The 6000-nt window shown below is 43.4% G+C and overlaps 1 protein-coding gene across 1 annotated transcript in view; it reads left to right on the top strand.

The window, feature by feature from the left end:
- The first annotated feature begins 684 nt into the window (after window positions 1–684).
- CCDC171 (coiled-coil domain containing 171) overlaps window positions 685–6000 on the top strand; it is a 318539-nt gene continuing 313223 nt past the window's right edge. Inside the window, exon 1 of the mRNA XM_055123989.1 lies at window positions 685–745. The gene's annotated coding sequence lies outside the window, so the exon portion shown is untranslated. The remainder of the gene's footprint in view (window positions 746–6000) is intronic.

Genomic DNA, 6000 nt, shown 5'->3' with positions numbered 1-6000 from the left:
GGCCTCAGACCCTACGGATCTGCAGGGAGTCTGTTTAAAAAGGCAGCATCTGGGATCTGCTCTTTTTAAATTTTTATTCACGAGGTGTGTAACGAAGGGATTAAGGTTTACCAGTCTGCTTCTTAAAAACGGAATACATTTGCTATATAAAAATGCACAGGGAAGGTGTGCAAGGTGTTACTTTGATATATTTCTGTGATAGCTCTGGTCCTATTCAGCCCATCAGGTAATTACGGTAAAGTGTTGTCTTCATTCATACTGTACATTAGAAAACTCGCTTAATTAAAACTGGCTGCAAGTTGTTACTCTTTATACACCAACCTCATGCATTCCCCGTTCCCTGGTAACCATTTTTAACTCAGATTTTTATGAGTCTGTTTTATTTAAAATATTAAAAAAATGGAACCACAGTGAGATAACACAGTTATAAGGTGGCTCATGATTGGGCTTCGTTAAGTGGGACTGTTTTAGATTCCACGTAGCGGCTAGAGAAAGCTGTAACCTCAGCAGGCTCTCAGGGGACCCCGAGCCTGTGAGTGGCGGACTTCAAAAAGAACGCCACGGGGCTGGGGAGGAGGGGGCGGGGTGGGGCGGGGGCCGCTCTCGGGGGCGGGGGAGGGCGCGGGCCGCGCGCGGACGCGGGCGCGCCGCTCCCCGGCAACGGCGCATGCGTCGGCCGGCCTCCCTGGGAAGCCGCGCAGCTTCGCGGGCCCGGCTCTTCCAATCGGAGTGCGTCGTTCTCCGAGTGCGTATCCTGGAGCTGCGGGGCGGGAGGCTGGGGCCAGGGGCCGGCCCGGGCGGGAACGGGAGGTCAGAGAAAGTCTGGAAGGTCTCGGCGGAGAGTGGTCCGGGCCTCCGGAAGTGGCCGTTGTAAACTTAATCTCCACGCGGCGGGGCCCCCTGCGGCGCTGCCTTCGCTGTGCGTTCTCCCCCTCCCTGGGTCCTAGAGTCCGTCGGCTTCCAACAGTTTTAAAAATTTTTTTTAATTGGCTCTTAGCGCCCCCTCCCCCCAGCGGTCGGTTTGAGCCTCAGGCTGTAACCTTTCAGAGGTGAAGCTGTCCTTGGGGTCTTGGGTGTGTGTGCGATCTGGATCGCGGGAGGTCCTGGAGGTAAACCATCAGGGTGTGTAGGTTTCGAGGAGAACGACTTAGGTGGGATGGTGTTGAGCTGGAAGGTATGGGGCGGGGGGTCTGCGCTGGGAGTTTGGGGGGGACCCCTAGTGTACGATCCTTGCTCTTGGTGATGGGGACACCCCCCCCCCCCCGCCCCGGCTCTCGCTTCGGCGTCTCTCCGCCCACTCGGAGGAACCCTTTCCCGACCATCCTAACCCGCGCATTCTTCGAAACCTATATCATAAAAAAAAAAAAAAGCCTTAGAGTTTTTTTAGATTTCTATTTCCCGACTGCGGGTTTTTTTCCCCCCTCCGAAGAATCAAGCCCCTCGAGGATAAAGGCCACGTCTTTTCCATTTTTGTTTTATAAAAAGGACCAGCCAGACCTACACAATAATGTTAAATAATGTTAGCAATGTTCTCATAAACGAAAGAATGAGTTACATTAGGCTAACTGCTGCTTCTGCTTCAGGACTCATGTGAGAGTTGGAAAGTTGTCTTTTTTTTTGCACAAGTGGAATCTTCTAGGACCATACATCTGCCTTCTTTTTAAAGCAGACCTCATATTACGCGGCATAATTTTACGTGAGAAGCAATTTCACTTGAAATGTAGCTCATGAAATACATGGCGCATCGATGTTTTATTGTTCTAATAACCTTGTGAAAAACATTTTTTTTTTTGGACATTTTTATTGCACCGCTTTAGTGCCTGCTTACAACAAAAAAAAGGTATAACAGGAAAAGGACTTGTTTGCCTGTGAAACAAAGAGGCCACAAAAGCACTGCAACCTGCTTTGAGGAAGATGAAGAAAGTAGTTTTAATCTGGAGCTTTTTTAGACATTTACAAGTTGTGCGGGAGCGTGTGTTTTCCCTGATTATAGATATCACCCTGACCAAGTGTCTGAATGATTTTTCTTAGGTATAAAGTGACAGTATGAAGTTTCTTAAGCTTGGTGTAGAGTGAAAATCGATAGATTTTTAAGGTAACCTTCAGAGAGGATATTTTTCACAGTTGGCATAATAGCAGGGAATGGCTTTGAGGTATCAATTTGTTCATAGATAATACTATATTCAAGTGGAAAACATTGAATTATACAGATATTGGAGAAGTTGTATATTGTAAGAAAATTTTATCACTCATACATACATTAGCCAAATCACCCCAAATCTGGGTTTTCTTAGAGAAGTTTCAAGTATACTTCTTGACCTTTGCAATTATTTTCTTTTCCACTGATTGATCTCCACTTTCTTTTTTTAACCTATTTTTATTGAGGTACTAGGATATACAGTACTGTTAATCATACTTTTCATGCATACATCTTTCCAACACCTCACCCATTACCAGAGAGTTTGTTTCTCTCCATCCCAAAGACCCCTCTCAGCAACTCCGATATAAAGCTCAGTTCTAGAGATAAAAATCCTGACTTTGTCCATTGGTGACTTTCACCATTTGTTGTTCCCTTACCATATTTCTTTTGGATTCACACCTACCAGTGATCAGGGCTTACTCTGACTCTGTGATCAGGGATATTTCCTGGTAGGCTCAGGGGATCCTATGGGGTCCTTGGGATTGAACTGGGTCTGCTGCATGAAAGGCAAGGGGCCTTATGTGCAATATTAACTCTCCAGTCCCACTATGTTTCTTTTTAATTCCATGTATAAGAGAGATCATGCGCTCTCTCTATTGTGGAGGTGGTAACACCTACACATATAGTTGAATAGAGCTAATCTGAATTCCACAAAGTTGTAAATTAATTAATTGGAAAAGTTCATCTCAGAACCTTTTTTTAGAGGTATGTAGATTAAAAAAGCTAATGTGAACAATTCTGTGCTAGTACATTTTAAAATTTACACGAAGTAGGTAAATCCTTCAAATGTAAAATTTAGTAAGAGTGAAGAGAATTAAGACAATTTAAGGGGAAATTCTGAATAGGTCTATAAAAGTATAAAGTGTGCTTCATCATAAGAAAGGGAATATTGGCTTTACATTGTAAAACATAGATACTGTTTAAGTTCTGCATTCATAAGTAAAAGATTGCAAAATTCTCTGAATATAAAAACCTGATCAGACATAGAACATTTAATATTGATGAAATACTCATTTATTATTGAAAACAAAATCCCTTAGCAAATTTTATTTTTATTTATTTTTTTTAAGTTGGGGATTTTTTTTGGGGGGGTCACACCTGGCGAACCCCGGTCGGCTGCGTGCAAGGCAGACGCCCTACCCGCTGTTATCGCTCCAGCCCCCAAGGCCGTGAATTCTTAAACTATTGACTGTCCATGAAGTTCAGTATCATCCCTTCAAATCTGAATGATAGTCTAGTTAGCGTATTCTTGATGAGATGTTCAGTTCATTGATTTTCAGTACTATTTTTCTCCATTTTCTTCCAGCTAGTAGAGTCTCGTTTGATCTGTTATGAATCTTACAGTCTTTCTTTTGTATGTAAGTTCCTTTTTCTGACCTTGCTGCTTTTAGTATTCTGTTTCTGTTTTTAGTTTTTGTCATTCTGAGCACAGCATCTTTTGAAGTTTTCCTACTTGAGCCTGTTTTATCTGGAACCCATCAGGGCTCTTGTAGCTGGTTGCCTGTATTCCTCAACTCCAGGAGATTCTTATCTGTGATTTCTTTAATTATCAATTCTTTAATTGATTTTCAATCAGTCAAAATCAATCAATCAATTGAGCAGAGAGTCTCTTGCCTGCACGCCTGGCTGTCTTCCCCGGGGCCCCTCGGAGGGGATGGGCTCCAATTTCCCTCCTTGCTCCGAGCAGAGTTCCTAGAGGCGGAAGACCACTGGAACCTAGCCACAACCATGCTTAAGGCCCCTCTCCACACGTTCCACAAGCCTTACGCATGAAGGTAGCGGCAGAGGAACCCAGGTGTGTGTAATCCCATCAACGGCCAACTTCCAGAGACTTAAAAGCACGCTCCCAGAAGCGATATCTTATAACCTACCTCTCCCCCTGGGAGAAACTAGCAAGCTACTGAGGCTTCCTGCCCACATGGGACAGCCTCACAAGCTTCCCATGATGTATCCATATGCCAAAGCCAGTAACAAGCTGAAGCTCATTCCCCTGACCCTGAAAGAGCCTCCTATGCAACATCGTTGGGAAGGCCGAGAAGAGAGAGGCTTCTAGAATCTCAGGGATAGGACGAATGGAGAGGTTACTGAGACTGCTCGAGCCAACTCGACAATCAATGGGATTTCGTGATTTGTGATTATCTAATTGATTCTTAATCTAATTCTTTGTCTAATTATCTAAAGATAATCTTTATCTTTTATGGTTGACAAATATTTCATTTTTTTGTTTTGGTTTTGTTTTTGAGCTGGCAATTACTCTTGGCTCTGCACTCAGGAATCACTCCTGCCTGTGTTTGGGGGACCATATGGGATGCCTGGGTATCAAACCCATGTAGATCTTGTGCAAAGCAAGCAGCAATGTAATCTCTCCAGCCCCCATTGAATAATATTTCATACTTTATTTGTTTATTGATAAGTTGAACATGTGTATAGCATCTGTTCTTGCTACTCTCTTTTTCCTTTGTTACAAAAGGAAAAATAGATGAGTATTCCTTATTTTGCTTTTCTTTTGGTGGTTCTGGGGATTGAATTTAGGGCCTCACAGCATGCAAGGTGAGTGAGTACTCTACTGCTGAGCTAAATCTCTGACTTCTTTATTTATTGGGGGCACAACCAGTGATACTTGGGAGCTGGCCACTCTTGGCTCTGTTTTCAGGTTGTTCCCAGCAGTGATTGGGTAACCATGTGTTGCTCAGGATAGAACCGAGGGCTCGCATGTGTAAAATTCTCTTAGCCATCTCCCTCACCCTCGGTCCTTATATTTATGGAAGGTAACTTGCATTGAACTTTGAGAATGGGGCAAGGTTCAGGTAAGCTTCCCGGTTTAGTGGGTATTTTTGAGTGTTAGAAATGATGCTTTCTGAAATGCTCTCCTTTTTCTTCATAGAGTTTGTTGTGGGCCTTCTCTTTGTCTTTATTCCCCCATTCTGTTCAATATTGCTTAGCATGTGGACCATTGTCTGGGAAGGAATCTTTGGTAGGTTTTTGACTGTTCATGAGGCTAGACTGGACCAACTCTCTGGAGTCTTTCTAATCCTGCCGATTTCTTATGTCATCTTGAGATGGGTATACTTGTTCCAATGCCAATAACTGTTCTCAAGTTGGCTGGTTCTATTTTTTATTAAATTTCCTTTTTTGGAGGGGTGGCAGGTCCTATCAGATGCAGCCTTTTATTCTCTCTGGCTTCTCCTTTATAGAGATCTCTATTTACATGCAGGTTTTGTGGCCGTTGGTGGTTTGCTATTATTCATTTGTAGTTTGTGGTTCCTTTTGTTATGAACATTGCCCCGGTTTTCTTATTTCTCTGGTTCCTTTAGATAGAATAAATGCTTTTATTCAAATGCACAAGGAAATTAAACTATAAAAAGGCAAAATTACTTTGTAAAAGATATAGGTAGGGCTGGTGAGAACCTATTTTTTATGGGGGCTGTCCCTGGCATTGCCCAGGTACCTAGTGGTGCTCAAGCCATGTGCTGGAGGCACCTGTTGGTCCTGTGGTGGGCTGTGTCGGAGCTGCTGGGAATGGGCCCAGGCCTTTCACGTGCATGTTCTCTACTACTTGAGCCATTTCTCTAACCCAGGAACCCAGTTTTTTATTTTACCTGTTAGTCAACATTTTTTTGGACAGGGGTGGGGGTGGTATTTGGGTTTTGGGATCATATCCAGTAGTGCTTAAGGCTTATTATCATGATTTTTTAAATTAAATCACCGTGAAATACACAGTTACAAAGCTGTTCATGATCCATTCAGTCATACAATGTTCTGACCCCTATCCCTCCACCTGTGTACATTTCCCACCACCA

This window comes from Sorex araneus, chromosome 1 (genome assembly GCF_027595985.1).
Source record: "Sorex araneus isolate mSorAra2 chromosome 1, mSorAra2.pri, whole genome shotgun sequence".
Lineage (NCBI taxonomy): Eukaryota > Metazoa > Chordata > Mammalia > Eulipotyphla > Soricidae > Sorex > Sorex araneus.
This window is presented reverse-complemented; position numbering and strand designations above follow the sequence as displayed.